Source organism: Panthera leo, chromosome C2 (assembly GCF_018350215.1).
Source record: "Panthera leo isolate Ple1 chromosome C2, P.leo_Ple1_pat1.1, whole genome shotgun sequence".
In the NCBI taxonomy this organism is placed as follows: domain Eukaryota; kingdom Metazoa; phylum Chordata; class Mammalia; order Carnivora; family Felidae; genus Panthera; species Panthera leo.
Window position 1 is genome coordinate 636,991 of NC_056687.1, and position 14,482 is coordinate 651,472.

The 14,482-nt window shown below is 46.6% G+C and overlaps 1 protein-coding gene across 2 annotated transcripts in view; it reads right to left on the bottom strand.

The window, feature by feature from the left end:
* COL6A2 (collagen type VI alpha 2 chain) overlaps window positions 1-14,177 on the bottom strand; it is a 32,695-nt gene extending 18,518 nt beyond the window's left edge. The window contains exon 1 of one of the 2 annotated variants that reach the window (XM_042955361.1): window positions 14,087-14,177. The gene's annotated coding sequence lies outside the window, so the exon portion shown is untranslated. The remainder of the gene's footprint in view (window positions 1-14,086) is intronic. The other variant, XM_042955360.1, reaches the window with a different exon arrangement.
* Window positions 14,178-14,482: the final 305 nt, after the last annotated feature.

Genomic DNA, 14,482 nt, shown 5'->3' on the forward strand with positions numbered 1-14,482 from the left:
CCCCAGCAAAGGTCATGGTCAGGTCAAGAGGCCATGACCCTGCAGGCAGAGGCTGTCACCCAGCAAGGCGGTGACGACTGCCCAGACTAAAGCAAGCCCAGTGGGCGTGCCAGGGAATCCAGGGGAGCTTCCTGCATGGGGTGCTGGATGTGCCCAGACTGAGGGGACTGGCTGGAGGAAGGCGAGCTCCTGGCTGAGGGAAGGCTCATTCAGGGAGGGCTGGGGGCAGCCCCTGGCTGAGGCGCGGGTCAGAAAGGTGGTGTGAGGGGCAAGCGAGGGGCTTCCCGAAGAACCTGGAAGCCGGAGGAAGTCAGGCCGCATCAGTCAGAGCAAAGAGGTCCAGAGCCATCAACCACCGGTGACGGCCGCTGTGGTCGCTGTGGGACCTTGGCAGGGCAGGGTGGGAGCTGGGCAGGGCTGAGCACTGGGATGCGGGTGCAGCTCTGTCCTCTACGGCCCTCGCCCTGCTGCCCCCAGCCGGGGAGCCTTGAGTCCCATCCTGTCCTGTCTGCTATGGGAGGGGAGGGGTTGCTGAAGGACCGGGGGTTCTGTGCCCCGCTCGGCCCCGCTCTCCATGGGTGCACACACGCTGCACAAACCGCACATATCACACACACCCACACACGTGCTACCCCACACACAATCAATTAAAAGAGGCGCCCATAATAAGGTGTTCTGGTGAAAAATCTTACTCTCAAATGAAATGAAGAATTAAAAAAGTCATCTACACAGGAGAAAACACAATAGCAGCAACAAAATACGTAAAGGACCTAAAGGGAAGAGTTATTTTGGTGTGTGGTGGGCAGCCTCCAGGGGGGGCCGATGACTCCTGCCTCCTGGATCTCACGCTCTTCTGAAATCCTCACGCACTCAGCTGTCACTGGCCTGTGTGAGCTGTGGACAGTGTGTGACTTCCAAGATGAACTCACAGAAGGCATCACGGCTGGTGCCCGGCCCTCTCCCGGGTTACCCACTGGAAGGACGCCAACCGCCATAACATGAAGACACTCACGCGGCCTCTGCAGAAGCCCACGAGGGAGAACCGAGGCCTCCAGCCAACAGCCAGGTGAGCGAGCCACTGCAGAAACACATCCTCAGCCCAGTCAAGGCTTCATGTGGGCGGAGCCCTGGCCAATTCCCTGACTGTGACGGCAGCTCATCAGGGACCCTGGGCTAGAATCACCTGGCCAAGCCATTCCTGCATTCCTGACCCAAATAAACTATGACATAGCAAACGCTCACTGTTTTAAAGCCCTAAGTTTGGAGGTAATTTATTACACAGCAATAGATAACTAATTAAGGCATCAAACTTTTCCTCCACAATATTATAGACAGAAAAACAATGAGACCGTAACTGCAGAGTTTTGTGAAGAAACTAAAATGAACCAAAGATGTCTGTCTAGTCAACCTAGCTTTATGTAAAAGATAAAAGTTTCAGATGTGCAGGGGCTCACCTACATACCATTTCTAAAAAAATTCAGACAACAGAGAAATGAGTAAGAGTAAGTGAGAGAGCAAAGAAACCTGAGAAATACAGTGAAATATAAAAAATGAAGGAAAAAAGGGCCAGAAAGCACAATTAAATGCCAGAAACATCACATGGGCCAGTTGGGACAATATATGTGGATGCTTTAAATTCTTCCGTTAAAGACAAATATTCCCACGCACCCTATGTTTGCAAGAGCAGGATCAACAACGACCAAACTATAGAAAGAGCACAGATGCCCACTGGCTGATGGGTGGATAAAATAGATGGGGTTTCTGTACACAATGGAATATTACTGAGCCATCAAAAAGAATGAGATCTTGCCATTTGCAACAACACGGAAGGAGCTAGAGAGTGTTACGCTAAGTGAAATAAGTCAGTCAGAGAAAGACAAATATCATATGACTTCGCTCATATGTGGAATTTAAGAAACAAAACAAACAAAGGGAGTAAAAAAGAGATAAACCTAAAAACAGGCTCTTAACATAGAGAGCAGACTGATGGGTACCAGAAGGCAGGTGGATGGGGGATGGGTGAAGTAGGTGACGGGGATGAAGAGGTACAAACTTCCAGTTAGAAAATAAATGAGTCATGGGGATGGACAGCGCAGCATGCACTTCCATGATAACGTCGCGTGGTGACAGGTGGTGACCACGCTAACGGGGTGGGGGAGGGATACGGCTGAATGTATAGAATTGTCGAATCACTAGGCCGTACACCTGAAAGTAATCTAGTATTACGTGTCAATTATACTCAATAAAAAAAGAGAGAAAAGAAAAGAAAAATATTCTTAAATTGGATCAAACAATGAAACCTGTGTGATGAGGTTTACACGGGAGTGACACTAGATGGACTGTCACAGATGGTGCAGAGAAACTCAGGGCAGGTGAGCACAGAGAGGAAGACGGTGGGGCCACATCGTGGGGCCGGTCTAAGTTGAGACAGAAGGGTGAGGGATGGCGCCAAGAAAGAAATAAAGGCTGCTATCTGATAACGAGTCTATCGGATTTCGTAGCACAAAACTATATACAGCAAAGTGGTGAAAAATCAAAGAAAAAGCTGACAAGCCAGTTATTAATAGAAGACTTTAACTCAGCTTTCAAAGTTCTTGATAGATCACATAAACAATAACAAAAAAGAGGATCTGAATGTCATGTTTTGTAAAACTCTGGTAGTAACAAGTATGGAATATGTATTTTCTAAACATTAGGATTTGGATAATGTGCATAGAACAGACACACACGTACCTAGATCTATCTTGGAAACCTACAAGTAGGGAATGTATGTTCTTTTAAAAGTTTTAGAAAATTCATTTCTAGAACGACCACAAATCAGCTTTAATTAATTTAAAAAACAATTAGAAATTGTAAGGATCAAATTCTCTGAACCACAATGCAAAACCAGTCACTAGTAAGACACACACACAAAAATATTAAAGCATCTGGAAATTTAAAAAATTCTCTCTTGCTAAAACGACATAGGAATTCGTGACAACAGTGTTATGTATCAAAACAAATATTAGAAGGTCAAAGCTGTAACTTCAGGACAATATGTAGCCTCAGATGCTTTATGTTGTAAGATGGAAAATTAGTGTAACAAATTAGACACTTAGTTAAAGAAGCTAAAGGCAAAAGTAAATTAACAAAATGAATCTCAAGAAAATAAGAGAAAGAAAATAATAAGAAATAAACCAATTGATTACAAAACAACAGTAGAACTATAAATACACCTAAGAGCTGGTTCTTTGGAAAAGCCAATAAAGTAGAAAAATTTAATCAAAAATAAAAACGATGAGGCACGAATATAGTAACACAAGAATTTAGGAATGAGTAAAATAATGTAGTGATGGATGAAGAAGGTTTTGAAGGAGCATACCACGTGCAGCTGTAAGCTAACAGTATGAAAGACCATGCTCTGGAAGAGTCTGAGGAGAGGTGCGGAACCGATGGGACTCCGCCCCAGAAGGGGACGCGCCCCAGGGTTCTGGCCCACATGGATTTGGGTCTTCAAGGACAAATGCTTCTGGGCCTGTTCCAAAACATAAAAAGATAAGCTTTTCAATTCATTTTTAAACTTGGAAAAGCCAGAGGCCAAAAATTGATCAAGGAAGTCCCTAAAGGAACTCTATAGGCAAATCTCACTTTTAAACACAGTTGCAAAAATCCTAACAGAGACTAGACAATAAAGTCCAGTAGCATGTTAAGGACGACTATACCAAAGCTAGACGATGTTAGTTTAGAAATACGATGATGCGACACTACAAAGCATATTAACGTGAAGCACGTTAATATAAAAAGAAAATCATGTAACTGCCTTAAGGAGCCCAGAAACATCCATTTCTGACTTAAAAAAAAAAAAAAAAGGCAAACTTCATAAGAAATTTAGGAGTTGAATTAACATTACAAAGCATATAAATTTAAAATCAACAAACAATATCGTATTTTATACAAAAACTAAAATAGGCGTCCTTATCTTTGTAGGGCACAGATTCCTTCCAGAATCTGGACCATTCCACGTGACACAAAGGCACAGATGCCCATGTACAGAAATCACACCTTTCATGAACTCAGGGAGTCCATCCATGGACCTGACCCCAGATTAAAAATTCCTGCACTCAGGGGTGCCTGGGGGCGCTCAGTCGGTTGAGTGTCCAACTTCAGTTCAGGTCAGGATCTCGTGGTTCGTGAGTTCGAGCCCCACGTCGGGCTCTGTGCTGACAGCTTGGAGCCTGGAGCTGCTTCGGATTCTGTGTCTCCCTGTCTCTCTGCCCCTACCCCACTAGTTCTATCTGTCTCTCAAAAATAAATAAACATTAAAACAACAAGAGCAACAACAACAAAAACCTCCTGCGCTCAAACAATGCCCACAGACAAACAGACAAGACAAAAACCTCTCTGGTTTTCAGTGTTGTGTTCGAAGCCAATGCAATAGGACCATAAGAAGAAATAAAGTATGAATCTTGGAAAGGGAAGAGATGGAAAGTGCCCTCACTAAAGACGGGACTGTCCACCCAGAAAACCCAATAAAATCAATTGTAAAAAGTTTATGGGAAGGCAGGGGAGGTTCAGTGACGCAGTTATAAGAAAAATATATACGAAAAGCTGTCAATTTTCTTCTGTCAGCGACAACTAATGAGGAAATCCAATGGAAAAAGCACTATTTACATTAGCAAGAAAAGCAATGTAAATCTAAGGAGTGAACTTCAGAATCTAAGAATGTGCAGGACTCATTAAACAAACTCAAAAAAAATTTCTAAGGAACACACAGGAGAGACAAACCTTGTTTCTGGATGAGAAACACAGTATTTAAAAATATCAGTTCTTTCTTTTTTTATTTTTTAAATTATTATTATTATTTTTTTAATTTTTTTTAACGTTTATTTATTTTTGAGACAGAGAGAGACAGAGCATGAACAGGGGAGGGTCACAGAGAGAGGGAGACACAGAATCTGAAACAGGCTCCAGGCTCTGAGCTGTCGGCACAGAGCCCGAGACGGGGCTCGAACCCTCGGACCGTGAGATCATGACCTGAGCCGAAATCGGACGCTTAACCGACCGAGCCACCCAGGCACCCCTTAAATTATTTCTTTAAATATAATGTATTGTTAAGTGGGCTAACATACAGTGTGTACAGTGAGCTCTTGGGTTTGGGGGTAGATCCCGGTGCTTCATCACTTACATATAACCCGGCGCTCATCCCAAACAGCGCCCTCCTCAGTGCCCATCACCCATTTTCCCCTCTCCCCTGCACCCCCATCAACCCTCAGTTTGTGCTCTGTATTTAAGAGTCTCTAATGGTTTAAGAATATCAGTTATTTCCAACCGGATCTACACCTGAATGTAATTTTGACTAGAATCTCCAGGAAACATTTTTGCTTCGTGCCTGCCGACACGTTGACAAAAAGAACCCGAGGCGGAAAGAATAAAGGTTGGCTGAGAGCAACAAAAGACACAGGGTAACGAGGAGAGTTGTGCTATCAAGGGCTCGTGCCACAATAAAACCGCAGCGATCCGGCACTTATGGTTTGGTGGTAGACTGCGCCAACAGGCCGCCCGGCAAGCAACGGGCCACGCCGCACAGAACTGGGCTGAGACTGGCCCTTCCGCGCAGCGACGGGGTCCTGGGCCAGGGCTCCCCGACGTGATGAGAAACGGGCGTAGTCTCGCCTGGACCCAGATAAATCCCAGAGGTGAGTGCGAAACAGACTAAGAAGTCTTTGGGGAAAACATGGAAGGAATGAGACGACGAGGGAATAATATCTCCTACGATCGCCGTGCACCAGACACCACGCTACCTCTCCTCACGCAACACTCACGACCGCCCTCGGGCACTGGTACCCTGACGGTCCCCGCCTCCCAGGGAGGAGACGGAGACCAAGTGGAGGCAACTCGTCCAGGACGCTCAGCCAAGAGCTGAGGTCCAAAGCCAGGCGGCACGGCTCGGGGTCCACCCTCTTGATAACTGGACTCCCGCAGGGGACCTTCCTCACAGCACAAATGTGAGCAGCCCTGGGACAGACCAAGAGCCAGACAACAGTCTTTCCAAGATTCCATATTTTTCTGAAGTTTACTTACTTATGTATGTATTTATTTATTTAGAGTGAGGGAACACATGTCAGTGGGGGGGGGGGGAGAGAGAGAGAGATTGAGAGAGAGAGAGAGAGAGAGAGAGAGAGAGAATCCCAAGCAGGCTCCATGCTGACAGCATGGAGCCCAATGAGGGGCTCGATCCTGCAAATCATGAGATCATGACCTGAGCCCAAACCAAGAGTCAGATGTGTAACCGACTGAGTCACCCAGGTGCCCCAAGATTTCATATTTTTAAGGTTTAAAAATTTTGATGGCCTGCTATTAGGTGTGCAATGTTTATAACTATTACAGTTTCTTGCTCTATTGAAATTTTTATTAACATATAATGTCTTTTGTCTCTTGTAACTGTTTTTGACTTAAAGTCCATTTTACCAGACATTAGTACAGCCACCCTGCTCTCTTTTGGTTCCGAATTGCATGGAATAACTTTTCCATCCTTTCACTTTTTTTTTTTAATGGTTATTTATTTGAGACAGTGAGGGTGAGAGGGGGAGGGGCAGACAGAGAGGGAGACCGAGGATCTGAAGCTGGGTCTGCGCTGACAGCACAGAGCCCAATGCGGGGCTCAAACTCACGAACTGTGAGATCATGGCCTGAACCAAAGTCGGACGCTTAACCAACTGAGCCACCCAGGAGCCTCCTCCATCCTTTGACTTTCAACCTACTTGTGTCCCTGGATGTAATGTGAGTCTCTTGTACACAGCTGACCCTTGAAAAGTATGAGGGTCAGGGACGCCGACCCCCCGCTCCCCACACTGTGTAAAACTTTCGACGCCCCCCAGACTTAACTGCTAATAGCCTACTGTTGGCTGGAAGCCTTATTGATAATAGAGAGTCGATTAACACCGTGTATGTTATACGCATTACAGATTCTAATGCTACAGTAAGCTAGAGAAAAAAATGTTAAAAAAATCATATGGAAGAGAAAATACATTTACAGTACCGTAGTGCAGAAAATCTACACGTAAGTAGGCCTGCACAGTTCAAACTCAGGTTCAAGGGTCGGCTGCAGTTGGATCGTGTTTGTTTATAATCCATTCTGCCAGTCTCTGTCTTTTGATTGGAGAATGTAATCTGTTTACAATTAATGTAACTACTGATAAGGAGAGACCCACTTCCGTCCTTTTGCTATTTGTTTTCCATATACCTTATATAGCTTTTGGTTTCTCATTTTCTGCATTATGACTTTTTCTGTGTTTAGTTGATTTTTGTAGTGAAACATTTACATTCTTTCCTCATTTCTCTTCGTGTATATTCTTTAGGTATGTATGGTTACCAGGGGGATTACATTTAACATCCTAAAGTTACAACATGCTAATTTGAATTTATATCAGCTTTACGTCAGTATTATACAAAACCTCTGCTCCTTTACAAGCTCTACCCCTATCGCTTTCAGTTACTGATGTCAAAAAACTACGTTTTTATACATTGTGTGTTCAAAACATAACAAAATATTATTTTTAATGTGTTAGTTTAAGTTATGTAGAAAGCAAAATGTGGAATTACCGTTGTTACTATAACGTTAGCTTTTATAATTGCTCATGTGTTTATCTTCACTGAGATCTTTATTTCTCCATCTGGCTTCAAGTTACTGTCTAGAGTCCTTCCATTTCACCCTGGAGGACTCCCTTGGGTGTTTCTTGAAGGTCAGGTCTAGTAGTAACAAATTCCCTCAGCTTCTGTTTATCTGAGAATGTTTTAATTTTCCACTCACTTTTGGAGGATAGTTTTGCTAGATATAGAATTTTTGGGTGACAGGTTTTTTTTCTTTTAGCATTTTGAATATCATCAGCCCACTGCCTCTGGTCTCCCAAGTTTCTGATGAGAAATCTGTGGGTAATCTTATTGAGGACACGTGGATATCATGAGTCACATCTCCTGCTTATTTCAAAAATTTCTTTGTCTTGGTTTTCTGATAATTTGATGACAATGAGTCTCAGTGTGAGTCTCTTTGAATTTATCCTACCTGGAGTTCATGGAGCTTCTTGGATTTTATATTCATGTCTTTATCAAACTTGGAAGTTTTGAGCCATTATTTCTTCAAATACTTTTCTTGCCTGCTTCTCTCTCTCCTCTCCTTCTGGGACTCCCACACTGTGTATGCTGGTCCTTTAGGCTCTGTTCACTTTTCTTTAATCTTTTTTCTTTCTGTTCCTCAGACTCAATAGTTTGCACTGTCCTATCTCCAACTTCCCTGGCTCTTTCTTCTGTCTGCTCAAGTCTGCCTTTGAATTCTTCTAGGGAAGTTTTCATTTTAGTTATTGTACTTTTCAGCTCCTTTATTTCTTTTTGAATTCTATATAGATATCTCTTTATTGGTACTTCCTTTTTTTTCAGACATTGTTTTCTTGATTTCTTTCATGCTTTCCTCTAGTTTTTTTGAGCGTTTTTAAGATGATTGTGTTCAGGTCTGCCTAGTAGATCCACCATCAGGTCTTTTTCAGGATTAGTTTCTGTTGGTATATGGTTTTTTTTCCCCTTTGAACAGGCCATACTTTCCTGTTTCTTTGTATGATTTGTGATTTTTTTTTTGTTGAAAACTGGAATTTGAATCTAATGATGTGATACGTCTGGAAATCAGATTCTCCTTCCCCAGGGCTTGCTGTTTGTTTGGTTTTGATTGTTATAGGCCATCTCCGTGCCAAGGATCAGCCTGAAGTGTAAGTAAGAGGCATTCTCAGGTGTTTCCTGACCACACACCTTCCCTGAACATGTTCACTGCCCACCTAATTCCCCTCTATATGCAGCTGCATTCTAATGCCCTACTCTTCAGTGTCTGGCTCCCCCAAAAAGAAAGAGAAAAGTGAATAGGGAAAAAAAAAGTGGCAATACTTTAAATCCCCTGTAAGTAAATTCGGCCAGAGAAGGAAGGGATGGGGACTTGCAATGATGGGAGGAAAGGAAACAACAATGGCAGCCTCAATGGTTTAAGAAGAAGATATCACAGAAAGTAGCTTCTCTGTACACCAACAAATTGGATAGCCTTGGGGAAATGGACAAATTCCTAGAAACACAAAACCTACAAACCATGAAGAAACAGAAATTCCGAACAGATCTATAACTAGTAACGACATTGAATAAGGAACTGAAAATCTCCTGACAAAGAAAAGCCCTGAACCTGATGGCTTCGCTGGTGAATTCTACCAAACATTAAAGAAGAACTAACACCAGCACTTCTTAAACTTTTCAAAAAAAGTTGAAGAGGAGGGAATATTCCCTTACTCATTCTATGACATCAGCATTATGCTGATGCCAAAGTCAGACAAAGATACTACAAGAAAAGAAAATACAGACCAGTAATCCTATTGAACATGGACACAAAAATCCTCCACAAAGTATTACCAAACAGAATTCAATAGGATAGTAAAAGGATTAAATACCATGAGCAAGTGGGATTCATTCCTGCAATGCAAGTATAGTTCAACATCTGAAAATTGACCAGTGTAATATAACCCACATGATACCTCAATGCAGAAAAATCTTTTGATAAAATTTAATATCCTTTCATGATAGGAACACCCTAAAACTAGGAATAGAAAGAACCCATCTCAATATAACAAAAGCCATATATGAAAATTGACTTGGATATACATGTTCATGGATTGGAAGACAATATCAAGTTGAGTGGTATTGGTGTCAATACCACTCAAAGTGATTTATAAATTTAATTCAATCTCTATCAAAATCCAAATGATGATTTTTGCAGAAATAGAAAAAAACATTCTAAATCCATAAGAAATCTCAAGGGACCCTGAATAACATAAACAATCTTAAAAGAGAAGACCAAAGCTGGAGGACTCACGCTTCCTCGTTTCAAAACTTACTACAAAGCTATAGTAACGAAAACAGTGTGGTACTGGCATAAAGACAGACATATAGACCTGTGGAATAGAGTCCAGGAGTAATCCTTGCATATATATTCAAGTACTTTTCAACAAAGATGTCATGACCATTCAGTGGGGTTAAAGAGAGTTCTTTTCAACAAACGGTGCTGGTGCAGTGAAAAATGAGTATCCACAAGCAAAAGAATGAAGTTGGACCCTTACCTAACACCAGACACAAAAATTAACTCAAAGTGGATCCATGATCTACATATAAGACCTAAATCTATAAAACTTAGAAGAAACTTGGGGCAAAACCTCACAACATTGCAGTTGGCAATGATTTCTTGGCTGGGACACCAAAAGCATAAGCCACTTAAGAAAAAATAGACAAACTGAATTTCCTGAAAAATAAAACATTTTGTGTATGAAAAGATACTATCCACAGAGTCAAAAGGCAACCCTACAGAATGGGAAAAAGTCTTTGCAAATTGTACATGTGGTAAGGGATTAAAGTCCCGAATAGATAGAGAACTTCTAAAACTCAACAGCAAAAAAACCAAACAACTTGACTCAAAAATGGATGAAGGACTTGAATAGAAATTTCTCCAAAGAAGATATACAAATGGCCAATGAGCACATGAGAAGATGCTCAACGTCATGAATTATTAGAGAAGCACATACCAAAATTGTAAGGATATCACCTCATACTCATTACGATGGCTAAGATTTAAAAAACCCCAGGAAATAACACATGTTGGAGGATGTGGAGAAATTGGAATTATTGGCTGGAATGTAAAACAGTAGAGCCTCTGCGGACAACGGTACGGTGGTTCCTCAAAAAAAAAAAAAAAAAAAAAAAGATAAAATGACAATATGATCCAGCAATTCCATTTCTGGCTATATACCCACCCCCCAAATCAAAAGCCGGGTCTCAAAGAGATATTTGTACACCCATCTTCAGCGGTCACGTGAGTGATTACTCCCAATAGCTAAAACATGAAAACAACCCAAGTGCCCACTTGCATCCACTTGAATGGATAACCACAGTGCAAGCACAGAATACAGTGCAGTATATTCACACAGTGCAGTATTATTCAGCCTTAAAGAGAAAGGAAATTCTGTCACCTGCCACAACATGGATGAACCTTGAGGATATAGTATGTTCCGTGAAATATGCCAGTGACAAGAAAACAAATACTGTAAGATTTCAATTACATGAGGGACTTAGAATATTGAAAAAATCATAGACAGAAAGTAGAATGGTGGCTGCCAGGGACTGGGGACGGGAAAGGGGAGTTATTTAATGGTACAGAGTTTCAGTTTTTCGAGAGGAAAGGAATTTCAGAGACGGATGGAGGTGATCATGTACCTAATACCACTGAGCTCTACACTTAAAAATGGTTACGACAATAAGCTTTATGTTATGTGTATTTTACCATAGGTTTTAAAAACTGGGGGGAAAAGTTCTTACAAATTAGTAAAACTGAGCACCCATTAGGAACACGGGGAAACCACAACCAGGCAAATGGTCAGTAATCAAAAGCTGTCGAAGGCACAGAAATCAAGGCCCTGTAGACAGACCAACAGTGCGCCGCTCCTCACCCACGAAACCGGCATGTGAGAAAACCAAAACAAACCAAACAGCAATCCTGCCCGTTGTGGAGAATGCCAGTGTCCTTCCCCACTTTTCTGGTGCGTATCTGACGGGAAGCCTGAAAGCCTTGACACTTGTCAGAGCTTTTGACCCAGAGCCACTCTCCCAGCAGCAGGGGCCCCTCACCACTGGATCCCCACCTCCACCTGCTTATTACAGCGGCTGCAATGGGCCACCACGAGGCTCACACACTGTGTGGCGTGGAGCGTTGACATGTTTTAGGTCACCCGGGAGGGTGTGTGTACCGTCTGTGGAGAACGTCGCTTTATGACATGGCCCAATGCCAGCCCTCACCCCTTGGGTGGGGGTTGGGCTCCCCCAGGTGCTGCTCAATGAGTAGCATCCCATGATCCTTGCTTCTTTGCAGGTGCAGCCCACACCAGGGTCCCCCCCTTCACTTCGCACAGATGTGTGAAAGAAGCCAGAGAAGGGACTGATCCACTGAAATGTGGAAAGAATCAAACTATTTGTGGTTTTCTTAATCATAAGAACTAAGTTCTTCCAGCATCACAAAGCATTCTGTAGGTGCAAACGTGCTCTTTCCACACTCTGCACCCGGAGGCCCTTGGCAGCCCTGGCAGTGAAGAGGGCAGGTACTATTAAGCCCAGCCTGGTCCTACAGATGAGAAGATGCTGGCTGGAGAGGAGGGTGGGCCGGCCCACAGCCGCTGCCGAGGCCCCAGCTCCTTCTCCTCGGCACTGGCCGTCCCTCCTCCGACCTGGCCCATCCCAGGGTGCTCATCTGAAGGCCCCCCTGCTGCCCACAGCTCCCGGAAACACAGAGCCACCCTTCTGGCCAGTGACGCCGAGTCCGCTGCGTGCCATATGCACTGGCCGGGGCCGGGGCCCGGGCTGCGCCCAACCTGGTGGCCCAGTGGCAGGAGCCCTACCTACTCTGTCCCTGCACGGTGCCTTCCCTAACCACTGTGCCCAACGACGGCCCCCACCCTGCTGCGGACTTTGTCAGCCTCCCGGGTTTCTTTCATTAGCACATGGTGGCCGCGTCACGGTGGCCAGCAGGGCCCAGCGGCGCATCGATTCCTGAGTCCTGCCAATGGGTCACACCTGGGACCCTTGTGCCCACCCCCTCCAGCCTGGCCTGGGACACTCCAGGTCACATATGCCTGGGGCTCCTGCCTCCGCTCCCCCCACCCCACTCTCCTGCCTCTGAATAACGTCAGGAAGGCAGACAGCGCCCCTCCTCAGAGCCCCAAAGGCCTGTCCTGCCTCCTGGCCTGGTGAGATGAGGCTGGGAATATATCCCAAAAGGCTTTTTTGTTGTTGTTAAACAAATGTAAGATTATCCCCGGGCCAGAACTCCTTTATTGCAAGAAAAAACCCGCGAATCTGTGGATCTCCAGCTTCTTTCTTCTTGGGCATTAATCTAAAAATGAGGCTCCTTTTCTTGGGGACAGCTGGGTAGACAGAAGGTATGGGTGCTGGAGCTGGTGATTTTCTCCCTGGGTATGGGGGGGGGGTGGTGATATGCCCTGTGGGCACACCTGAGGCACCACGCCCTGCTGGTTTTTGGGTTGTTAGTATCAGAGACCTCTCGGTTGACCCCCCCCACCCCTACCCTAAAGCCTTGCTCTAAGGGTGCTGGGACCCCAGGGCCCTATTAAACTGGATGAGGAGTCCTGGGAGGGTGTGGGGTCTGGCCCAGCAAGGGGGCCGTCACAGGAGCCATCAGCCCGGACTCCTACTTCTGCAGCCCCCTGCTTAGTCTCACCCGGCAGACTTTGGTGGGCAGCGGGGCTGGAGAATGCGGGTGGGTCACCTCCAGCCTCAGAGGAATGGGGGGGCAGGCTAGGCTCTTGCTGATTCTAGAGTGAGGGTGGGGGGGTGACCTGTCCTCTCCACTAGGGTATCAGGGACCCTTTGTCACCTGAAGAGTGCCTGGGGGGCCCTGGAGAGCTCATTCTGGACCTGGCAGCTCCTTCCAGAAGGAGGAACAGGCTCTCCCTCTTGAGCCCAGAGGAGAGGGACCAGCCCCGCTGGAGACCCGGTGCACGTTCCAAGTCAGAGGGGCTGGTCTTCCCGTGGGGGTGACTTGGGCTCCTCAGCCCTCTGAATGTGATCTCTAGGCCAGAGATAAAACCAAACTCCCAGGAAGCAGCCAGGGGTCCGCCTGCACACGCTGAGCCCCTGGGGGCTATTTGGTGAGGAGGTGACCGCGAGGTCTCCCCCGCTGTCCCAGCAGCCAAGCCCGGAAGCCGCAGGGTCTTAGCACCAAGCCCGGAAATGGAGGAATCCCTCCCAAACCCCTCAGCTCTGCCCCAGAAGGTGCCAAAGAGGGGGCGGCCAGACGAGTCCCTCCCCCGGTCCCCACCGCGTCCTAAGCAGCGGGCCTGGGGAGCTCGGAGGGAGGGCAAGTAGCTGGAACGGGGGCCGCCAGGCCTGCGCGCCCCCGGCCCCCGGGCCCCCCGCGAGGAGCTCGCTCGCCACCGGGGAGGCCAGGCGGCCGGCGGGTCCCAAGGCTCCCGCGCGCGGCCGCGGCTCCAGGCGGGTCCCGGGCCGGCCGAGCGGCGCTTACCTGACCCCGGAGCGCGCGGGGCGCCCTCGCCGGACACGTCTCGAGGAGCTCCGGGTGCTGGCGGCCGCGACGCGGGCTCCGAGCGGGCAAGAGGGAGGGGTCCGCGGCGGGGGCCGCCCACTTTATACGCCTCCCGCCGCCCGCCAGGGCCGCGCCCCGACGCCCCGACAGCGCGGACAGCGGGAGGCGCTGCGGCCCCGCGGATGGCGGGGGACCAGGGGTGGGAAGTGAGGGCCCTGGGGTGGGGGCATGTAGGGTCGGAGGGGTGGACTGGGGGGCGGGAAGTGAAGAGGGCGCGGTGGGAAGGAAGGGACAGGGGTGCAGTGTGGCGGGGGGGACGGATGGGGGCCGGGAGGACGGAGGGTTGGAGGGGGACACGGGGGGGGGGCACTGCTG